At 39.0% G+C, this 23,195-nt stretch overlaps 1 long non-coding RNA gene across 1 annotated transcript in view; it reads left to right on the forward strand.

Moving 5' to 3' along the window:
• The window catches only part of LOC129526666 (uncharacterized), a 208,796-nt gene extending 203,346 nt beyond the window's left edge, over window positions 1-5,450 (forward strand). Inside the window, exons 5-7 of the long non-coding RNA XR_008671383.2 lie at window positions 2,093-2,133; window positions 3,650-3,789; window positions 4,668-5,450. This is a non-coding gene — a long non-coding RNA (uncharacterized lncRNA). The remainder of the gene's footprint in view (window positions 1-2,092; window positions 2,134-3,649; window positions 3,790-4,667) is intronic.
• The last annotated feature ends 17,745 nt before the right edge of the window (window positions 5,451-23,195 follow it).

Below are 23,195 nucleotides of genomic sequence, written 5' to 3' on the forward strand. Positions count from 1 at the left end.
CAGGAGTACCATAGAAATACTTAGCAGTGGGTTAACTCTCATAAAGATATAAGGAATAAAGTGGTCTGGCAACTGCAAACTAATCTACTCACCAAGAACATGACTTTGCAGAGGAATGGAATGAGGAGGTCTGTATAAAGTGTATTATTTCCAAACCAAAGTTTAGTTAAGACTTAGATGAGTTTAGCACCCAGGTTACCCTCATAAGTCCCAGACTATGGCCTCCCTGCCTCGCCCTCATCACCTGTGGCCTGACTAAGGATTTTAGTTCTCAAGTACACTTAAATTTAGTGCTTAACCCTGCATTTCAAGAAGATTAGTTGGGATCTGATGCCATCAGATCCTCCCATCCCCTCTTCTTATGGAGCTAGATTCAGACAGACCTCTTTGATTCACAGTGAGACCCTTCTATGACAATGATGCATCCCTTCCTAAAAGGCCCTGAATCTTTTCTCCACCTTTGAGACTCTTCCCTAGCCCTGTTTGTTTACACAGCCCTTCATGACACCCCTACTACATGGCCTGCACATGCCTTACTCATTTCCCCATCCCCACTGCTCAGCGTGTGGCTTGGCACACATAAGGTCCTCAGTCTGTATCGATTGACTACATAAAATGACTTAGTAATTTGCTGAACTGGCTCCATCCTGGAGAAAAGACCAACTCCTGCTGCTCTGATTAATTTCCCTGCTTCTCATTGGCTTAAGTTTATGGCTACATAATCAAAGCCACCCAGGACTGGGATAAGAGATAGATGCAACTCTTCCCAACTGAGGGAATGAGAGAATGGGACATGTCAAACATAACAAGATGCAGAGGAAAAGAAACAAGAACCTGCTATTATTACCAAACATTTCCGGTATTGGATGTTTTTCCTAAAGGGAAATTGAGCTAGGAGAACTCTACATCGGGAAGATGAGATAGTTGTTTATATTGGAAATGACTGAAGAGAGTAAAATAGATTGCTTTAAATCTAACATTCTGACATATATTGATCAAAACGTGATAAAATAAATTCTAACAATAACATTTCAATGGTAATTATATCCATGATGATTACTACAACCATCATTACATCATCTCCTCCTTTGCTACCACTATCACCACCATTTCTTGGACATCTATTATCTGGGACTAAGCTTCGTGATTTTACCAACATTACCTCATTTGATCCTATAAACTTGAGAGAGAGAGAGAGAGAGAGAGAGAGAGAGAGAGAGAGAGAGAGAGAGAGAGATCTCTTTTGCCCCAGGATCTATTTTCAAGGGAATCCAGCCTAAGATGTCAAGCCTTATGTTAGGCTAAGGATATGTTAGCCTATCTAAATAGGGATATTTGAGCTACCTGACAAAAACGAGTATAGTTATGGGGATAATGGGTTGAACAAATTTTAATACAATTTATATTTTTCTTCAAATTATGAAGGTAATACATTTGTTATAGAAAAAAGGAACAAAATTTATTATTAATAATAACTCATTTTCTCTCTTCCTCATTGCCTTTCCTCACTCACCCACTCACAAATCCAAGTACTCTTTTTTCAAAAAAAATTTATTTTTATTTTAAGTTCTGAGGTACATGTGCAGGATGTGCAGGTTTATTACATAGGTAAACATGTGTCATGGTGGTTTGCTGCACCTATCAACTCATCACCTAACTATTAAGCCCGGCATGCATAGCTATTTAATCCAAGTACTCTTAATGAGCGAAAGGTTTGATAAATTCATTCCCAAAGAGTTACTAGGGGACTTCTCCATTGCCTTTTCCAGAGAGAAGTTTAGTCTCTTGTAGAAGTACTAAACTCCCAAGGTGGAGCTGGAACTAGAATTGATAGGAACTTGAGGTAGAAGAGGCTCCCTAGTGGAGAAGACAGCTTTGAGTGAAGGTCTCTGAGATGCCCCTCGGGCTGCATCGTCATGCCGGCGGCCCATTCTGCATGTACTTCAGTCACATTTCAGATATGAGCATACGTGTGTACACCTGTGAGTGTGTCTGTGCATTGGAGAGGAGCAGTGAGCGCCATACAGCAACAGATAATAAGGCACTTTTGCTGAGTAGTCCTTTCCACATGACCCTCTCCCTTATTTTCCAGGAAGCTCAAACTGAGGCAGAATCACAGCGATTTGGAAAATGGTGAGTTGCCAGCACCAGGCTTTCTCATTTTGGCTGGTGTCACAGCCACACTGAATATTTTCTTCCAAATTGTGCATGGGAACCCTTTGTCAGGGGAATTGGGTCCAAATGTGCTCACATTCTTACCTTTGCCAAGCGAAGCTTTTCATGACTACAGGATTGTTGAGGGATATGGTTTGAAAATAAATGTAGAGGTTCAGTGGCAAGGGCCAAGTTGTCATGGTACTCCACCTGTTTCTACTCCCTATGTCAACACAACAGCTACTGCTCTGAGCTTTGATGTTGCTGCTGAGGCAGGAAACACCATGGAGTCCTGAAATTCAGTGTGACACCTATGAGTGGCTCACTGTGATTGCCTGGCAGGGCTGCAGACTGCACACATACATGCAAAGAGAGCTGCAGGCTCAACCTCTGCAATGTGACTCACATCTTAGGTGCTGCCAGGGATCTTGCTTCAGGTATCTAGAGATCTGACTTCAGGTACCCCGGAATTTGGCTTCCGGGATGTTGCCAGGGGGCTGGGTAGTACCAGCTGCATGCATACTAGCTGGGAAACAGCCAGCACCCTGGACTTCACCTTTTAAATCTCATTAGTAATAGGTGGTATGTGTGGTTGCTGCACAAAATGGACTTGAAATATCCAGGAAAAGTAAATCAAGACACAATTTCTTTCTTGTGGCTTGCTCTGAAAGCAGGATAACAGGCCTTATGTGGAGAGGGGTGTTGAAGCTGAGTTGTATTTGTAATAGCAGTGAACAATAACAAAAATCCATTTCTGATCTGCAGACCTTAAATGTCTGGAGAGGTCAGATCAGATAAATGGCAGGAGTTCTAGACAGAGGGAAGATTTCCCATAGCCCAGCCATCCTGGGCTCCAAAGTGATTGAAATGAACTCTCAGGGGCAGGCAGAGGAGACCCCAAAGAGGGGATACAGAGGGAGTGGGAGCAGATCTGGGTGGGTTGGCATCTGGGGTGGGGGCTTTGCTTAAGGACATTAGGCTTTAAATCTCATCATTTGACTTTTTCCCATCTTAGTCTTGGATTTAGAGACTCAAAGGTTTTTAACAGGAAACCCTCAAGACTGAGTGGCAGGAGGAGGCTATTTGTTTTTTTAAGTTTTGCTCTTTGGGTGGTGAGAAACAAAGTGTCACCTTCATTACCAGAGAAAAAAAGGAGGTTTTCTTTAGGGAAACACTTGAATGGAAACTGAGCAGTTGTTGGGAAGTGAGGCAGCTCTAATGATTCCCCGCTTCTCCGTCATGGGCCTCAGTGTCCCACTACCCTCTCAGCGTTTGCTTTAGCCATAAGCACATCCACTCTATTCTTCTTTTGCTACCACCTGGATTTTGCATCGTCTTTGTTTCTGCTTGAAGCATCTCTGGCTTGCCCTTGGCTCTTCCTGATTATTCTGAGCCAGACTCTACCTTGGAAGCTGCCATTCCTAACATTATCTTAACTTCTTAGCATTCCTTATTTCGACATTCCGAGAAAGGATGTCTGATTGTCTGCTTTTAGGTCCAATCAGCTATAGTGGAAGAGCAGAATCACTGAATATAAAACATGGACATGTCAGCAGCAGGGGCTGTGGGCTGAACAGCTTCACTGGGAAGAGGATATGGGTGAGAAGGTACAGCAATGGGTACCTCCATTAACAGGTAAGCTGGATCCTCAATAGGAATAGGCACTAGCTGGTTTTGGATGAAGGTGTCGTAAGATCAGATACACTTTTGGGTGATCAGCATGATCTGGGTATGGACATAGCAGAGCAGGTGGAAGGGAAGGGACCAATATGTGTCAATAACCATCTATGAGCCAGGCACTTACCGGGAAGTATAATGTCTTTGTAGTTAGACAGACCAGTAGTGTCTGCTGCTCTGGAGGAAGTTACTTAAACTCACCAAGACTCAGTTTTCTCTGTATTAAAATGATGACACCTACCTCACTATCTGGCCATTGGGATTAAATATGAGAATATGTGTGAAAATTTATGTCATATGGTAAGCACTCAGATGTTTCCTGGTGGAACAGCATGGTGTGGATTAGGAACATCCAAACTCTGACATCAAGCTGAACTTTTGAAATAGAGGCCTCCCTGCTCACTAGTTGGGCAACCTTGAACAAGCTAGTTAAACTATCTAGAGCTCAGTTTTGTTATCTGGTGAGATTAATAGCATTGAATGGTGTAAAGCACATTCTCAGTAAATGCTCATTATTATGATTATCGTTATTAATGTTTATTTAACTTTGAAATAATAATGTGTAGGAGCTCCTCAGGTAGATAATGGAAATAAGAAATTTCTTAGGTCATGGAAGCATGGAGGTATGGAAAATTTTGGAGAACAAAGAGGAGTCTGGTGAGGTAGGGTGGGGATACTGGGTAGATGCAAAGATTGCCAAGGGTTATATCATAAAGGCCGGGATACCAGCCTGGCATCAACTGCCTTAGATTGGGAAGATGCAAAACTGTGGTCTGGAGTCAGCCCTGCAGAGGCCTGTTTCCTGACTTTCCATCTTCAATCTCTTTTCTATGCAGTTACCAGAGTCACGTTTTGAAATCTCAGATCTGAGCATCTATCCTCAAATAGAGCCCTACATGGCTCCCAGTTCCTCCAGGAGAAGGTCCAAATCCCTTAAGATGACTTTAAGGCCCTCAAATGTTCCAGGCTCTGTACGTTCTTGTGCCACAACTATGCCACAACAAAACAGTTTTTCCCCCATTTCTACTTTGTTTTTCCAGTTGTAGAGTCAAAGCCTCAAGAAGGGGAAAGGGACGAATGGACACCAGGTCATGTGACAGGTAGCTGGGAAGTGAATACTTCTATTTTCTATTCTTTTTTTTTTTTTTTTTTGAGATGGAGTCTCACACTGTTGCCCGGGCTGGAGTGCAATGGCGCAATCTCAGCTCACTGCAACCTCTGCCTCCCAGGTTCACAGATTCTCCTGCCTCAGCCTCCCGAGTAGCTGGGATTACAGGCGCGCACCACCACGTCTGGCTAATTTTTTGTATTTTTTAGTAGAGATGGGGTTTCCCTATGTTGGCCAGACTGGTTTCAAACTCCTGACCTCGTGATCCGCCTGCCTCGGCCTCCCAAAGTGCTGGGATTACAGGTGTGAGCCACCGCACCTGGCCAAATACTTCTATTTTCATCTCTTAGGAAAACATATGATGTAAATCACTGTTCCCATATTCAAATTTAAATGATGGCTTACCTCTCTGGGGATGTTTGTATTTGAATGAAGCAGCAAGTTTTTGCCACACTGTAATACTTTAACTACAGATATTTTGACTCCTTCTGTTTCTGATTTGCTTTCATAAATGAATAAAAATACATTATTTTACATCAAATTCACATGAAGTATTATTAATTAAAATAAAATAACAGAAAATTGGGAATGGCTATAATTTTACATTATTAAATGTATTAGAGGTGAAAAAAATTGGTAAAGTTGAAAAATGTAAAAATCAACTAGGGAAATAGTAGTTTCTGGAGAAATAACCCAACAAAACCATCAAAGCTAGAGCACGACATGGTAAAAAAAATCATTGGTAAAATATTGATAGTGAAAAAGATCATTTTGGAAAAATTTATAAATGCAAAATCGAATTAAAAAATTAGACTGGCCTAGGTGCAGTGGCTCACGCCTGTAATCCCAGCACTTTGGGAGGCCAAGGCGGGCAGATCACCTGAGGTCAGGAGTTCGAGACCAGCCCGGCCAATATGGTGAAACCTCATCTCTACTAAAAATACAAAAATTAGCTGAGCATGGTGGCACGTGCCTGTAATCCCAGCTACTTGGGGGGCTGAGACAGGAGAATTGCTTGAACCCAGAAGGCGTAAGTTGCAGTGAGCCAAGATTGCACCACTGCTCTCCAGCCTGGGCAACAGAGTAAGACTCTGTCTCAAAAAAAAAAAAAAAAAAATTAGACTTTGTGGAAATAATGGCCCCCAGAGAAAACTTACAAAGACAGAAACTTTTCTCATTTAATTTGATGTGGACAAAAAAAATGAATGAAAGCTGTATCAAAAATAAATGTACATGGAAAACAGTGGATATTCATGAAAAATAATTTTAGTAAGATAGAAATAAAGATGATTAAAATACTACTAAATAGAAAATTGGTCCAAGAATTAAAATGGCTTAAGTCTCCCAGAGAAATAATGTCTTTTTCATTCAGGAAAATTCACCAATACTGGTATAATTCTGGGGCAATGTTTGTATTTATGAGCATTGAGTTAAGACAATTTCTGGGTCACTACATTTTGATTGAATTCAGCAATTGTCAGCCAGAAATTGTACCACTCATTTACTGGGCAATAACACTATACAACTACTTACTAGAAAAGGAGCTTCTGGCTAAAATCTTTTTTCTGAACCCAAGAGAATTGCAAGGATTTGTCCATTTCTTCTGGGTAGATAGTTTGATTCTGAGAGTAAGCTGCAATGCGATGTGCTACTGACATGAGACCATTCCCAATGGGAAGGACAGCAATCTCACTCCATGATCTGGAAGCATACAGAAAAGCCTGTCTTCTTCAAAGGCACTTGGAGGTAAGCACCTCAATACTGCTCCGACTGAGCTTCTTGGAGTGTCCCAAGGAATCGCCAACTCTCAGTCTCTTCTGTCATTCTCTTAAATTATTTCTCCTCTCTTCTCTGTTGCTGGGAACACAAATAGGACTGAGGGATCCTGGGGATTTGCTCCCTGCAGTTGGCAAAGCAGTGATATGATATGGAGTCTTAGTATTTAGAAGTAACACACATAGAGCACCTCCTCAATATAGCCCCACAGACACTGCCTGCTAAGTTCCTTTGCTGCATCGTTATCAGCACACAAAAGCATTTACTAGGATCTCTTTGAAAACGCTTCATTGTGACACTGGGCACAATGAAGGGAACAGATGTGATGGGCCAACCTCCAGGGGTTTGCAATCCAAGGCAGAAGGACAGACAGTGCAAACACACATGAGCGCTCAGGCATAACCTGCAAGCCAGGACACAGGTATGACAGTCGGGATTGACACAGTGTGGGAACCACAGAGCAGTGGTCTTGCTTTTACATAAGGATGCTTCTTCTTACCACAGGGTTCCCCTAGGGCTCCTTTAACAACAGGCCCTCTTTTTGCATTTTTAATGGGATCTGATTTAAAATTATGCTTTGAAAATAACTTATGCGGGAACATATTGACTGCATACAGCTCATGATGTTGGTATAGGGAGAGGTGGCCAATACTGAATATGCCAGGCAAGAAATGTAAACTTCTGTTTACATGATACACAATCCAAGGGGCTCCTTCCATTGTGTAGAAGCATCAGAAAACCTGGTTCATTCTGTGCCTAGCAGAACACCTGGTCTATGTTTGTTGGTCAAATAGTATTTATTAAATGAAATAATTAAATAATTACAAACAAAATATCTACTCCATTCATAGGTAAGATGAATAAAACGCATTTCTGTTTTCTACTTTTTCTTTCTTCTCCACCTTCCTCTTTCCCTTGTTACTCCTTCTTTTTTTTCCTTGCTTTTCTTCTCCTCTCCTTCTTCCTCCTCCTTTGATTCCTCTTCCTTGTCTTAATATTTCTCATTTTAAAGTGTGAACTTATTTTGGTATATGGTATAAATTGAGCCTTTGCACATTTTCCCCAGGGTGTTAATAACTTCCCTAATGCCACTTATTAAATCAGTGGTCCTTCCTCGGACCACTGATTTAAGTCTTTTCCTGACAGGGGCTCTAGTTTATCAATCTTTATGTTTCCAGTGCCTGCTGCAAAACCTAGAGATATTTGTGGGTATATGATGCTATATGATGTCCTTAGGTTCTTTTTGGGTGTATGGTGTATTTGTGTTATGAAGTATGGTGTATGGCATATTTGTGTTGCCACACTTAGCACTTGTCATGGGAAGAATTATGCTTCCCCCAAACCAACTTCATATGTTGAAAGTCTTAAACCCTAGTACCTCAGACTGTGACTGTATTTGGAGATATTTTTAAACAGGTGACTATGTTAAAGTCATGTCATTAGGGAGGGCCCTAAGCCAATACAACTGATCTCCTCATAAGAAGAAAAAATTTACACACAGCCATGCACAGAAGGAAGACTACATGAAGATACCGGGAGAAGACAGCCATCTATGAGCCGATAGAGGGGCCTCAGAAGAAGCCAGCTCTGCTACACCTTGATCTTGAACTTCCAGCCTCCAGAACTGTGAGAAAATAAATTTCTGCTGCTTGAGCCATGCAGTTTGCGGTACTCTGTTAGGCAGCCCTAATAAACTAACACAGCAACTATAAAAGTAACTTATTTTTATATTAGTGAGCTATCAACTTTATTACTTTGAAATATCTGACTATGCTTTCAATGAGATTATTATATCATTTCAAATATGTAACATATTCTTAGAAAAAAATGAAGGAAATATAGAAAAAATGTGAATTATGCTTATCTCTGACTGTGAGATTTTGGGTTATTGTACTTTTTTCTATGTTTCTTCCAGTGTTTTCCAGATTTTCTATAATAAGCATGATTACTTTTCTAAATAAGGAAATTAGCTATTTAAAAGTTATATTAGGGTGCTATTGTGTGTATCAGATGGTGGCCTAAGAAGTGAAAAAGGGGAGGTTTGCATGTAGATAAGTTTTGCAACCTCTGAGGCTCTTAAACATTTTTGAATTGCTGTAGCCTAGGCTTGTTTTGTAAAAAGTGCTTGTTTCTGAAAATGATGATTTGTTTGGATAAACCCCCTCCTCATTTTTTGGGCGGTGGGGGAGCTTTTTATTGCATAGTCACAATGGGAGGCATTGTTCACACAGACCAGCATCGTCATACTTCTATTCCTGTCACTGACAGTATTATTTGCAACTGATTTTTTTCCAGCCTCTTCTAATTTCCACACTACCACTTATTGTATTTCATTAAAGCTGGTTTAGAAATGCAAGGCATATAATTAGATTGAGAACTATGCTATCGATTTGGTTTTCCATTATGATGTTATCACATGCACAAAAAAGTCATTTGGTACAATTGTTATTATTAAAACTACAAAAGAGATCTATTACATCAGACTTAGTTTTCAGTGCCTGATGCAGTGTAAAATATGAGTGAGAGGGGTTGATCTGTTTGTATTAGAGCTGCATATGCCATGTAACCATAAATGTCTGTAGGCTAATAATTTCAAAGGAACCTTTAGTAGCTGAGAGGTTTTTTAGAAATTCATATTAAATAAAAGTCAATCAATACTTCAATACTCAATTTCTAAGGTGGTGGTGGATGATAATCCTTTTCCAGCTCTGCACTATGCAAAGACTCATGCTCAAATCTGCAGCTTTCTATTGCAGGGAGGCTACGAGGGGCAAAGATGGATTTTGGCATTAGACAGAAGTGGGGTCAAGTCACAGTTCCATTGCTGCTTAGGAGAAGGCAGGATCATTATTTAATTCATATCTACCATGAGCCGGGCTTAATAGACATTATCTCTGTCAATTCCTACAAAGCTGTGAGGTTACTGGTTCAAGTTCATGTAGCTAGTAATTGATAGGATTTTAGTTCCCTTCATCCCTAAATGTCCATGTACTCTCTGCAGTAATATTCTCTTTCTCTTTTGTTGAATAATGTTGGATAAGTTACTTAATGTTTCTGAGTCTTAGTTTTCTCATCTGATAAACAAGAACAATAACGTCCCTTCGTAAAGATGGTTTTGATTATTAAATGAATTAACATCTCTGTAAAACTGAGCATTGTGCTTGGCACATAATAAGTACCCAGTAAACACACTTATCTTTCTCTGCTTCTCAGTAAGTTCCCCAAAATCCCGGGGGTAACCTTGGAGTTATACTGGGTTAGAGGAATGACACTGATTTTCCTCATCTCTGCAAATGTAGGTAATGAAAAGGTAAAAAAAAAAAAAAAAAAACAAGATCACTGATGTAGAAAGACCTTGTTTAATAGAATAATATGGGAACTAACTACAAAGATTATCTTATAGCTATGCTTAAGTTGGTTTTGATAATCTACAAAATGGATTTAAATGTATTTATTAAGCACCTAGTGCATCACAGACATGGGGGCTGGACAGATTCTCATGTACATGCTGTTTAATTTTTTTCCAACCTCTTTCTGGGGGACATAGTTGAAGAAACTGGGACCCAGAGAAGGTGGAATAATTTGAGCAGTGACTTGGAGGATGATTACAATTTCCACAAACAGAAATAAAGGGATCTTACATAAAGTGATATTGGGCTACATTTGATCTTTCTAGTTGTTTTGAGTAAGACAGTCAATTAGTCAGTTAAGTGGTGACTTAACTGCAATGTCTAGAGTAGGAGCTAGGTATGGCTGAACCCAAAAAAGGCTCAAATCAGAGTTATTGGATGGCTCATTCCTGTGACTTCTCTGCTTTGTTTCTGGTTGTCCCCATTTTCAGGAAAGTTGACTTATACCCCCATTTTCTCAGAAACATCAACATAAGGATAGTACCCCTTTTCTAGTCAATTCATGAAATTTCCCAAGACATTCTCTGATTAGACTTAGTTGAAATATGTGCTCATCCTGGATCTACTGCTGAAGCTAGGGTGATAGAATACACTGATGGGTCAGGCTTGGGTCACATGCCTAGCCTGGATTTGGGAGCAGAATCCACTTGAACAGAATTCATGGATGGAGAGTTGGGAGGGGTGGTGTAGCAGATACTCTCAGTGTGCTGCCCATACTTCCTAGGATCTCAGCAACATTTCCCTATATCTTTTTGTCAGGCAGCTGCCCTCAGGTTGCCAGAACCTGCTTTGCCTGTGCCCATGGAGAGCAGAGAATTTATGTGTCCCTAAAGGCAGCCCTTAAGAGTGGTAAGGGTGGGGTATGAATACTCTAGCTCCTTTCTCTTGGTGGGAACATCTCTCTCAGGTGTGTTCTATACTGTTTCTAGAGCTTCTCTGTGGAATTGAGCTAAAGTCATCTACTTGGGTTTATGATACTAAATATTTTCTAGTCGCACTTAACCACACCCTTACCAGTTTTCTTGGGAATAATTCTAAATAAATCACTTTCCCATGAGTCCTTGTTACAGGGTCTGCTTCTGGGGAACCTAATCTGAGAGATTTCTCCAAGGAAAAGTTGGGTACCTTAATTAGTCAGTTATTGCTGCACTAGAGCTAAATAAAAGACATAAATATCTAAGGCACTTACTGGAATAAACATCTTATTTCCGCTAAGAGGTTGGCTAGGGAAGCTCTGCTTCAGAGTATGGGTTGAGTATAAGCCTGTTCCACATGTCTTTTGCTCTGGGACCAGGAGTTGTGCAGCCCATCCTTTTCTCAAGACAAAAGCCAAGCCAAGCAAGCACATTTAAAGCTTCACTTCTGCTCACATCATATCTATTGGCCAAACATTCCATTGGCCAAAGCAAATCACATGGCCACGTCAAGCATCAGTAGTCTGGGGAATATTCTTCCTCTACTCTTGACACGTGGAAAAGGTTATGCATACTAACTCTATATCAGGAGAGAATGAGGAATTGGGAACTGTAACCCAATCCACAACATTTCAATTGGAAGAAATTACTCTGCAGGCAAGAAATATTTTTCCTCCAGGAGATACTCTGCAGGCATAACCAGCAGATGTCTACCCTGATTTACAATAAGTCATGTGTGATAGGCTGAGTAATGGCTCACAAAGATGATCGTGTTGTAATTCCCAGAACCTGTGGATATGTACCTTGTATGGCAAAAGGAACTGCACGGATGCCATTAAAATATGGATCTTGAGATGGGGAGATTTTCCCAGATTATAGGTTGGTACAATGTAATTATAAGTGTCCTTATAAGATGAAGGCAGGAAGTCAGAAAGGAGAGAAGATGTTGCTCTGATGGCTTTGAAGTTGAAGGAAGAGGCCATGACCCAAGGAATGGTGGCAGCTTTTGGAAAGTAGCTAAGGCAAGGAATGGATTATTTCCTGGAGCCTCTAAAAGGAACCAGTCCTGGCAACACCTTAATTTTAGTCCCATAAGACTCCTCACAGACTTTTGACTTCCAGAACTGGAAGAGAATAAATGTGTGTTAGTTCAAGCCACTAAGTTTATGGTAATAGTGGCTGGCAATAGGAAACTAATACACCACGTGGTTTACATATTTTAAAATACTTTAATCCTATAAAGTAGACATTATTTTTACCATTTTAAGGCTGAATAAATTGAAGTTCCAATACATGAAATAATTGGCCCAAGGCCATATAGGTGACAAGTATCAGAGTTAGCATTCAAATGCAGGTCAAACTTCAATATTAATGCCATTGCCATTGAAACACTATTTTAGCTTCTGTTTTCTGCCAGTGAGTAAATTAAGGAATGAACTCAGAGAACTCTAGACCATTCTTAATTCAGCAGGAGATGGGGGCAAATGAAACTTCTTCAACAATTGCCCTGGTCTTTGTGGTAGAGACTATATAAGTCTTTCCTCAAGTTTGTGACACATACAGCAATGAGCTCTTTGGGAATGAAGAGAGGGTGCCTCTGAGTATGGTGTTATGGCCTGAATTATGTCTTCTCAAAATTTATATGGTGAAGCTCTAACTCCCAACCTGACTGTATTTGGAGATGGGGCACCTAAAGAGGTAATTAAGGTAAAATGTTGTTATAAGGGAAGGGCCCTAATTGAATAGAACTGGTGTCATTATAAGAAGAGGAAGACACATGAGGCATGGGCGTGCACAGAGGTAAGATCATGCAAAGAGGCAGCAAGAGAGTGACCACCTGCCACCCAATGAGAGAAGCCTCAGGAGAAACCAAACCTGCAGGGACTTTGGTCTTGGACTTCCAGCCTCCAAAACAGTGAGAAATAAATTTCTGTCGTTTAAGCCACCCAGGCTGTAGTATTTTGTTATGGCAGCCCAAGCAGACTAAATGCAGATGACATCTGACCTCTTTTGCCTTTCTGGAAGCTTCAAATCATTAGGTTTGTTCTTAAAGTTTTAATAATTCATGCCTTTTACAATGGTAAACATTTGTACTTCATTTAAAGAAGACAGCTGTGTAGATTAATTCAAATTGATGTGATTCGAGAGCAGGGTATCTTTTCATACCATAAAGAAGAGTGAGAGAAGAAAAGGTCTCAAAAATGTGTAGGCAAGTAGGGAAGTGTGCTGTAGAGAAAGTATCAGGTTTTTTGTTTTGTTTTAATACCCCTGACACTAAATGGGTATGATAAAGTTGTTCTTTTCACATTAGTATGATCAGCGGCAGGGCCACAGTCGGCATCCTGAGGGTCTTGGGAGAAAAAAATGTGTGGAGAGTAATTTAACCAGAAAGAGGCTACCGCATTCTCAAAAAGACATTAAAGAAATTGCAAACAGGCAAGTATAAAATATTTATTGCACTCCAACTCTGGGCCATGCAAGGTGTGGAGTCATCTATTGAGTTACTATTTATAGAGTTTTTATTAATGAGTTGTAATAGTTTATTAATTAGGGCAATTCTAGTTGCAGTAACAAACAAATGCCAATATATTAGTAGATAAGCTTAGGAGAAACTTGTCTCTCGATCTGAATATAGTCCAAGGCAAGCATTCCTGTAGATGGTAGGATTTTTTCCATGTGATGATTTGGCTATCAGGGTGCCAATTTTTTGCTCAATGATTCTTGAGGAACCTTCTCTAGAACAAAGAGAAAAGGGGGAAAATGGCACACTGGCTGCCATTTTCATAAGTGATGCTCTGTACTTCTTGCATTTCATTGCTTAGAACTGGTCACATATCTTTAAAAATTCATGTTTTTTCTTTAACTATGTGGAGTTGTCTTTGGAAAGCAGCTGTCCAGGCAGGTACTACAAAATCCCCTCTTGCGTAATGCAGAAACCATATTACAAGTACTCACTAACAACAAGTGAATGAAAGTGATGTACGTCACACCTGAGCCAAAATGGTTAAAAGTGGGTATAGTTTTTTACCCCCTTATTTGCTTACAGCGGAAGGCCCTGGGACATGGAAGAACCCCTAAATAAAGAACCTGGGGCTCTGAATGACTGTATAGAATGCTTCCTTCCTCATTTATCAAGACTACCTGCATTTTACTGCAGGTGAACTGGAATAAACTTTTATTATGTTTGTCAACAAAATGTTGGAATGGACTTGCTACAGTGGCTAAGGTCACTCAAACAAATATTCATGGCCTCATCTGAAAGCAAGCGATGATGGTAAATATGATCTCAGGTTGGCCAACCACTTCTCATTGAAAGCTGTTTCAATACTTTGGAAACAGGAGTGCAGCTTTTAGGTGCTCAGTTAGCTGACTCTACACAAACACCTTTCACAGTGCCTGACTTTACTGAATGAATAAATGAATGGCCCACATTTAAGTGGATGCCTTCCTCTGGGAAGCTCTGTGCACGTTGATGTAGCTATTAAAAATTGACTACAGGACTTTTTACAAACATGTTAAGCTATTTATATACATTATTTTATTAATACTGGTGATAATCCAGTTAATTAAATTTCATTTTATTACATTCATTTATTTTTAAAATTGTGTCTTCCTTTTTGAACTGTGAGATTTTTGTTGTCACGATTGGTGCCCTTGGTTGCCGGTGCAGTGCATGGCACATGGCAAAGACTCAGTGTCTGTTGAACGAATACATGCTTGGGCAGATGGATGGACAGATACAGGATAGACATGAGGCCAACTGTGTGTGATATAGGGTCTAAATGCCAGGACCGAGGGGCAAAAAAGAGTAAAAGAAAAAGAAATAGGCATTTTCACTAGGTGAGGAGTGGGTGCTGGATGGTAAACTGGCCTCAGGCATTGGGAGAAAGTCCAGTCAATAACCTCAAGCACAAATCAGAAATATGTGGTTTGGGGCAATAGTCTAAGCAAGGGATGAGTAGGTCTTCAGAGCTGAGGGATCTGGGAGTTGTCTTCAGGTCCTTCAGGCAAATACTCATGAGTCTGCTGGGCTAGACATTTCTGGCCTAAAAAGGTGCTGATTTAGTAAAAAGTCATGTATCTAAAATGTTTGGTTATCTAAGATTGAAGAGTAATCAGACGTTTCTGGCTAATGTCAGCACTTCATATTTTTCAAACATCAGATGTATGATTTAAAGTAATCATGCTCCTCAGTCTAGTTCACTCTCATCATCAGTCTTCGTAGGTGCCCTTTAGGTTTTGCTATATTTTACTACTTGCTCTTTTTGTTCTTTCTCTCCACCTTTACCATCTCTTCCCCCTCCTCAATTACCACCACAATGGTATATTTGATATGTGCTCTCTAAACCATCTGTCACAGAAGAGGTGGTAGAGCACGCTGTTTAAGAATGCAGGTTTAGGAGCCCAGGCTCAACTCCTCACCCTGCCAGACTGCATTGTGTGACCTGAGGCTAGCTGTTTAGCTTCTCTGTACCTCAGTTTCTTAATCTGTGTATGATTATTCACTGAATTAAATAGATTAATATATATATATAGTATAAAATTGATTAGTACCTGGGGCATAGAGTGCTTGTAAACCATTGAAAATGTACCTATTGTTTATGTTTTTAAATAAATAGATGTATAAAGAGTAAATATAATTTAGTTTACTTTTTTCATTGAAGACCGAATTTTTTTAAACCTATGCCTTTTTCAATATGCATCTAGGTTCATTATTTCTAAATGTTGTGTAATATTTCATTCTATGCGAGGCCACTTTATATCTATTCATTATCTCAATATTGAACACCTAGGTTGTCTTCAGCTCCTGGCTATGACAGGTAGTGCTGCTATAAATATCAACATCTGTATCTTAAGATTTTTCTCGAGGGTCTTTTAATGTTACAAAATTATTAATCAATTTTTTTGATAGGTCAGGAATCGTGATGATTATTTTGTATTATGCTTTAAGATTTGGTAGCCAATATTTTATTTTAGATTTTTAAAATCTATATTTAAATAAGTATGTTATCTTAGAATAGTTTTGTATTTACAGAAGACTTGCACAGAAAGTACAGAGAGTGCCTGTACACACCACACCCAATCTTTCCCATTGTCAATAGCTTACTTTAGTAGGGCGCTTTTGTCGCAACTAATGAACCCATATTGACACATTGCTGTTAACTAAACTCCACACTATATTTGCATTTCATTAGTTTTTCTTAATATCCTTTTACTGTTCTAGAATCCCACTCATAATTCCACATTCTATTTAGTTTTCATGTCTCCTTAATTTCTCCTGGACTATGACATAACTTGTTTTTGATGACGTTGATTGTTATGAGGAATAGTGGTCAGGTATTTTATGGAATGTGATACTAATCATCTGGTGTTTTCTCATGGTTAGATTGGGCTTATGATTTTTTAGGAGGAAGACCAAAGAGGTGAAGTGTCATTCTTATCCCCTTATATTAAGCGTATATACTATCAACATGACATAACTGATGATATTAACCTTGCTCACCCGGCTGAGGTAGTATTTGCCAAGCTTCTGCACTAAAAAATTATTTTCTCTTCCCTCCTTTTCATACCATACTCTTTGGAATCAAGTCACTAAGCACAGTCCACACTCAAGGGGTGGGGAGTCCGTCTCCATTTCCTTAATAGGCAGTATCTACATACATTATTTGGAATTCCTTTGTATGGTAGATTTGTCTCTTCTCCCTCATCTCTTTATTTGATTCTTATGTATATTGTTATGGATCCATAAATTTCTAGTTTATACTTTGGCTTATAATCCAGTACTCTTTTATTTGTGTTGTTGCCCAAATTGTTCCAACTTTGATCTTTGCAAGCTCTTTTAATGGGCTCTTATGTCCTTTTGACATACCCCTATCATTGTGTGTGACTTTCTGGTACTATACGATGCTTCAGATGTATCTTGTATATTCTCTACTGTAGTCCTAGAATCAGCCATTTTCTCAAGGTTACATATATGGTTTGGATCCTTGTCCCCTCCAAATCTTACACTGAAATACCATCCCCAGTGTTGGAGGTGAGGCCTAGTGGAAGGTGTCTGAGTCACGGGGGCAGATCCCTCATGAAGCGTCCTCCCTGCATTAATGAGTTCTCACCCTATTAGTTCATGAGACAGCTGATTGTTTGAAAGAGCCTCGAATCTGTGTTGTTCCCTCTCTTACCATGTGGCATGCCTGCTCCCTTTGCCTTCTGCCATGAGTGGAAGTTTCCTGAGGCCTTCAGCAGAAGCAACCCTAGTGCCATGCTTGTACAGCGTGCAGAACTGTGAGCCAAAAAAAACTCTTTTCTTTATAGATTACCCAGCTCAGGTATTCCTTTATAGCAATACAAATAGACTAGTACAGATCCCTAGTTCCTTTTATTGGAGGATGATGATAGAAACCAAAATCCGAGAACTGGATATGATCATTGCTACTGGGTATAATTGCTTCCAGGCCCTTTCCACAGACAGTTAAAAAATACATGTATGTATATTAAGCTGTGTGTGTATGTGTGTGTACATGTGTGTGTATTTCTATCTCTATAATTATTTCTATCTATATTAGTATTAAGCTAAATATGAGCTCATAGTGATATTTCCAACCCTAACCCAGCCCACATGATTCATTATAGTCTTCTGCCTATGCTAGCCTGTTATGTCACTCTCCAACAGTGAGAAACCTGGTTCCGCCATCCAACATTGTTGTACTAATTTGTTTAATCCTAGTATATATGTACAGTAGTTTTAGAATTGTTAACCCATCCTTCTGTGAGAAACAACTTGGCCAACTAAAGGACAGTGCTTGTGTTTGTAGTCTTATACTTCCCAATCATTTCTAAAGTTACTTAGGTCAGCATTATTATTATTATTATTATTATTATTATTATTATTATTATTTGGCCACTCTCTTCAGAGAGGTTATGCCATACCTCTGTAGTACAATTATATAATTTTGTCTTTGTCCGAATTTCATCCTGTGATCCCCCAATGCTTTAATTAATTTTTTTAAAAAATAAGGCTTACTTTTTGGGCTGTTAAAATCTATTTTGGGGTTTCAGCAAATATATGGTGGTATGAATCCACCACTATGGTTAAATACTGTACAGTTTCACTGCCCTAAAAAATCCCTGTGCTTCCCCTAGTCAACTCTTCCCTTCCAGAAATCCTTGGTATCCATTGATTTGTTTTCTTTATACATCAGTTTGCCTTTTCTGGAATGTCATATAAATGGAATCATGCAGTATGGAGTCTTACATACTGGCTGCATTCATTTAGGAATATGTATGCAAGAATCACTGATGTCGTATGGATTAATAAACTGTTCCTTTCTATCACTGACTAGCATTCCATTATATGAGTGTGTAATAATAGTATGTTTATCCATTTACCTATTGAAGGATATCTTGGTTGCTTCCGGTTTTGGCAATTATGAATAAAGTTGCTGTAAACATTTTTGTGCCAACTTTTGTGTGAATATTGCATCTATTTTAAAAATTAAAATTGGCTTATATTTTTATTTTCTCACATTGCCATCTGGTTTTGGTATCAAGTATATATTAAAAATAAAGTGAATAGGGTACTTCCACCTTTTAAATTTTTTTTAAAAAACAAGTTGTTTAAATTAGAATATTTATTACTTAAAAAATGAAATCTTAAAAAATTTATTTAAAATACTATTTTGTTGTGTTATCTGGAAAATTGTCTAGGTTCGTGAATTTTTAGAATAGCAGAAGGTTTCGGTTACCATTTCATTAAAAAAGATTACCAATCTATTTAAATTTTTTAATTTTTCATGTGCCAATCTTGGCACTTTATATTTTTCTAAAAATATATCAGTTTTATACAGGATTTCAGAAGTATGGTTGTTTCATAAAAATTTCTGTTATATATGTATTTATTCCTTTTTTTCTTTCTTTCCTGTGTATTATTTCTGTTCTTACTTCCATTTTTCTTTTCTTTGTGTTTACTCTGGTAATCCTCTTTTTTTTTCGCCTTTCCCATATTTTCTTTTTTTTAATTTTTATTTATTTATTTATTTATTTATTTATTATACTTTAAGTTTTAGGGTACATGTGCACATTGTGCAGGTTAGTTACATATGTATACATGTGCCATGCTGGTGTGCTGCACCCACTAACTCGTCACCTAGCATTAGGTATATCTCCCAATGCTATCCCTCCCCTCTCCCCCCACCCCACCACAGTCCCCAGAGTGTGATATTCCCCTTCCTGTGTCCATGTGATCTCATTGTTCAATTCCTACCTATGAGTGAGAATATGCAGTGTTTGGTTTTTTGTTCTTGCAATAGTTTACTGAGAATGATGATTTCCAATTTCATCCATGTCCCTACAAAGGACACGAACTCATCATTTTTTATGGCTGCATAGTATTCCATGGTGTATATGTGCCACATTTTCTTAATCCAGTCTATCATTGTTGGACATTTGGGTTGCTTCCAAGTCTTTGCTATTGTGAATAAAGCCGCAATAAACATACGTGTGCATGTGTCTTTATAGCAGCATGATTTATAGTCCCTTGGGTATATACCCAGTAATGGGATGGCTGGGTCAAATGGTATTTCTAGTTCTAGATCCCTGAGGAATCGCCACACTGACTTCCACAATGGTTGAACTAGTTTACAGTCCCACCAACAGTGTAAAAGTGTTCCTATTTCTCCACATCCTCTCCAGCACCTGTTGATTCCTGACTTTTTAGTGATTGCCATTCTAACTGGTGTGGGATGGTATCTCATTGTGGTTTTGATTTGCATTTCTCTGATGGCCAGTGATGATAAGCATTTTTTCATGTGTCTTTTGGCTGCATAAATGTCTTCTTTTGAGAAGTGTCTGTTCATGTCCTTTGCCCACTTTTTAAAGGGGTTGTTTGTGTTTCTCTTGTAAATTTGTTTGAGTTCATTGTAGATTCTGGATATTAGCCCTTTGTCAGATGAGTAGGTTGTGAAAATTTTCTCCCATTTTGTAGGTTGCCTGTTCACTCTGATGGTAGTTTCTTTTGCTGTGCAGAAGCTCTTTAGTTTAATTAGATCCCATTTGTCAATTTTGTCTTTTGTTACCATTGCTTTTGGTGCTTTAGACGTGAAGTCCTTGCCCATGCCTATGTCCTGAATGGTAATGCCTAGGTTTTCTTCTAGGGTTTTTATGGTTTTAGGTCTAACGTTTAAGTCTTTAATCCATCTTGAATTGATTTTTGAATAAGGTGTAAGGAAGGGATCCAGTTTCAGCTTTCTACACATGGCTAGCCAGTTTTCCCAGCATCATTTATTAAATAGGGAATCCTTTCCCCATTGCTTGTTTTTCTCGGGTTTGTCAAAGATCAGATAGTTGTAGATATGCGGCGTTGTTTCTGAGGGCTCTGTTCTGTTCCATTGATCTATATCTCTGTTTTGGTACCAGTACCATGCTGTTTTGGTTACTGTAGCCTTGTAGTATGGTTTGAAGTCAGGTAGTGTGATGCCCCCAGCTTTGTTCTTTTGGCTTAGGATTGACTTGGCGATGTGGGCTCTTTTTTGGTTCCATATGAACTTTAAAGTAGTTTTTTCCAATTCTGTAAAGAAAGTCATTGGTAGCTTGATGGGGATGGCATTGAATCTGTAAATTACCTTGGGCAGTATGGCCATTTTCACGATATTGATTCTTCCTATCCATGAGCATGGAATGTTCTTCCATTTGTTTGTATCCTCTTTTATTTCCTTGAGCAGTGGCTTGTAGTTCTCCTTGAAGAGGTCCTTCACATCCCTTGTAAGTTGGATTCCTAGGTATTTTATTCTCTTTGAAGCAATTGTGAATGGGAGTTCACTCATGATTTGGCTCTCTGTTTGTGTGTTGTTGGTGTATAAGAATGCTTGTGATTTTTGTACATTGATTTTGTATCCTGAGACTTTGCTGAAAATGCTTATCAGCTTAAGGAAATTTTGGGCTGAGACAATGGGGTTTTCTAGATATACAATCATGTCATCTGCAAACAGGGACAATTTGACTTCCTCTTTTCCTAATTGAATACCCTTTACTTCCTTCTCCTGCCTAATTGCCCTGGCCAGAACTTCCAACACTATGTTGAATAGGAGTGGTGAGAGAGGGCATCCCTGTCTTGTGCCAGTTTTCAAAGGGAATGCTTCCAGTTTTTGCCCATTCAGTATGATATTGGCTGTGGGCTTGTCATAGATAGCTCTTATTATTTTGAAATACATCCAATCAATACCTAATTTATTGAGAGTTTTTAGCATGAAGGGTTGTTGAATTTTGTCAAAGGCTTTTTCTGCATCTATTGAGATAATCATGTGGTTTTGTCTTTGGCTCTGTTTATATGCTGGATTACATTTATTGATTTGCATATATTGAACCAGCCTTGCATCCCAGGGATGAAGCCCACTTGATCATGGTGGATAAGCTTTTGGATGAGCTGCTGGATTCGTTTTGCCAGTATTTTATTGAGGATTTTTGCATCAATGTTCATCAAGGATATTGGTCTAAAATTCTCTTTTTTTGTTGTGTCTCTGCCTGGCTTTGGTATCAGAATGATGCAGCCTCATAAAATGAGTTAGGGAGGATTCCCTCTTTTTCTATTGATTGGAATAGTTTCAGAAGGAATGGTACCAGTTCCTCCTTGTACCTCTGGTAGAGTTCGGCTGTGAATCCATCTGGTCCTGGACTCTTTTTAGTTGGTAAGCTATTGATTATTGCCACAATTTCAGATCCTGTTATTGGTCTATTCAGAGATTCAACTTCTTCCTGGTTTAGTCTTGGGAGAGTGTATGTGTCGAGGAATTTATCCATTTCTTCTAAATTTTCTAGTTTATTTGAGTAGAGGTGTTTGTAGTATTCTCTGATGGTAGTTTGTATTTCTGTGGGATCGGTGGTGATATCCCCTTTATCATTTTTTATTGCGTCTATTTGATTCTTCTCTCTTTTTTTCTTTATTAGTCTTGCTAGCGGTCTATCAATTTTGTTGATCCTTTCAAAAAACCAGCTCCTGGATTCATTAATTTTTTGAAGGGTTTTTTGTGTCTCCATTTCCTTCAGTTCAGCTCTGATTTTAGTTATTTCTTGCCTTCTGCTAGCTTTTGAATGTGTTTGCTCTTGCTTTTCTAGTTCTTTTAATTGTGATGTTAGGGTGTCAATTTTGGATCTTTCCTGCTTTCTCTTGTGGGTATTTAGTGCTATAAATTTCCCTCTACACACTGCTTTGAATGCGTCCCAGAGATTCTGGTATGTTGTATCTTTGTTCTCGTTGGTTTCAAAGAACATCTTTATTTCTGCCTTCATTTCGTTATGTACCCAGTAGTCATTCAGGAGCAGGTTGTTCAGTTTCCATGTAGTTGAGCGGTTTTGAGTGAGATTCTTAATCCTGAGTTCTAGTTTGATTGCACTGTGGTCTGAGAGATAGTTTGTTCTAATTTCTGTTCTTTTACATTTGCTGAGGAGAGCTTTACTTCCAAGTATGTGGTCAATTTTAGAATAGGTGTGGTGTGGTGCTGAAAAAAATGTATATTCTGTTGATTTGGGGTGGAGAGTTCTGTCGATGTCTATTAGGTCTGCTTGGTGCAGAGCTGAGTTCAATTCCTGGGTATCCTTGTTGACTTTCTGTCTCGTTGATCTGTCTAATGTTGACAGTGGGGTGTTAAAGTCTCCCATTATTAATGTGTGGGAGTCTAAGTCTCTTTGTAGGTCACTCAGGACTTGCTTTATGAATCTGGGTGCTCCTGTATTGGGTGCATATATATTTAGGATAGTTATCTCTTCTTGTTGAATTGATCCCTTTACCATTATGTAATGGCCTTCTTTGTCTCTTTTGATCTTTGTTGGTTTAAAGTCTGTTTTATCCGAGACTAGGATTGCAACCCCTGCCTTTTTTTGTTTTCCATTTGCTTGGTAGATCTTCCTCCATCCCTTTATTTTGAGCCTATGTGTGTCTCTGCACGTGAGATGGGTTTCCTGATGATGGGTCTTGACTCTTTATCCAATTTGCCAGTCTGTGTCTTTTAATTGGAGCATTTAGTCCATTTACATTTAAAGTTAATATTGTTATGTGTGGATTTGATCCTGTCATTATGATGTTAGCTGGTTATTTTGCTCGTTAGTTGATGCAGTTTCTTCCTAGTCTCGATAGTCTTTACATTTTGGCATGATTTTGCAGCGGCT

Source organism: Gorilla gorilla, chromosome 1 (assembly GCF_029281585.2).
Source record: "Gorilla gorilla gorilla isolate KB3781 chromosome 1, NHGRI_mGorGor1-v2.1_pri, whole genome shotgun sequence".
Lineage (NCBI taxonomy): Eukaryota > Metazoa > Chordata > Mammalia > Primates > Hominidae > Gorilla > Gorilla gorilla.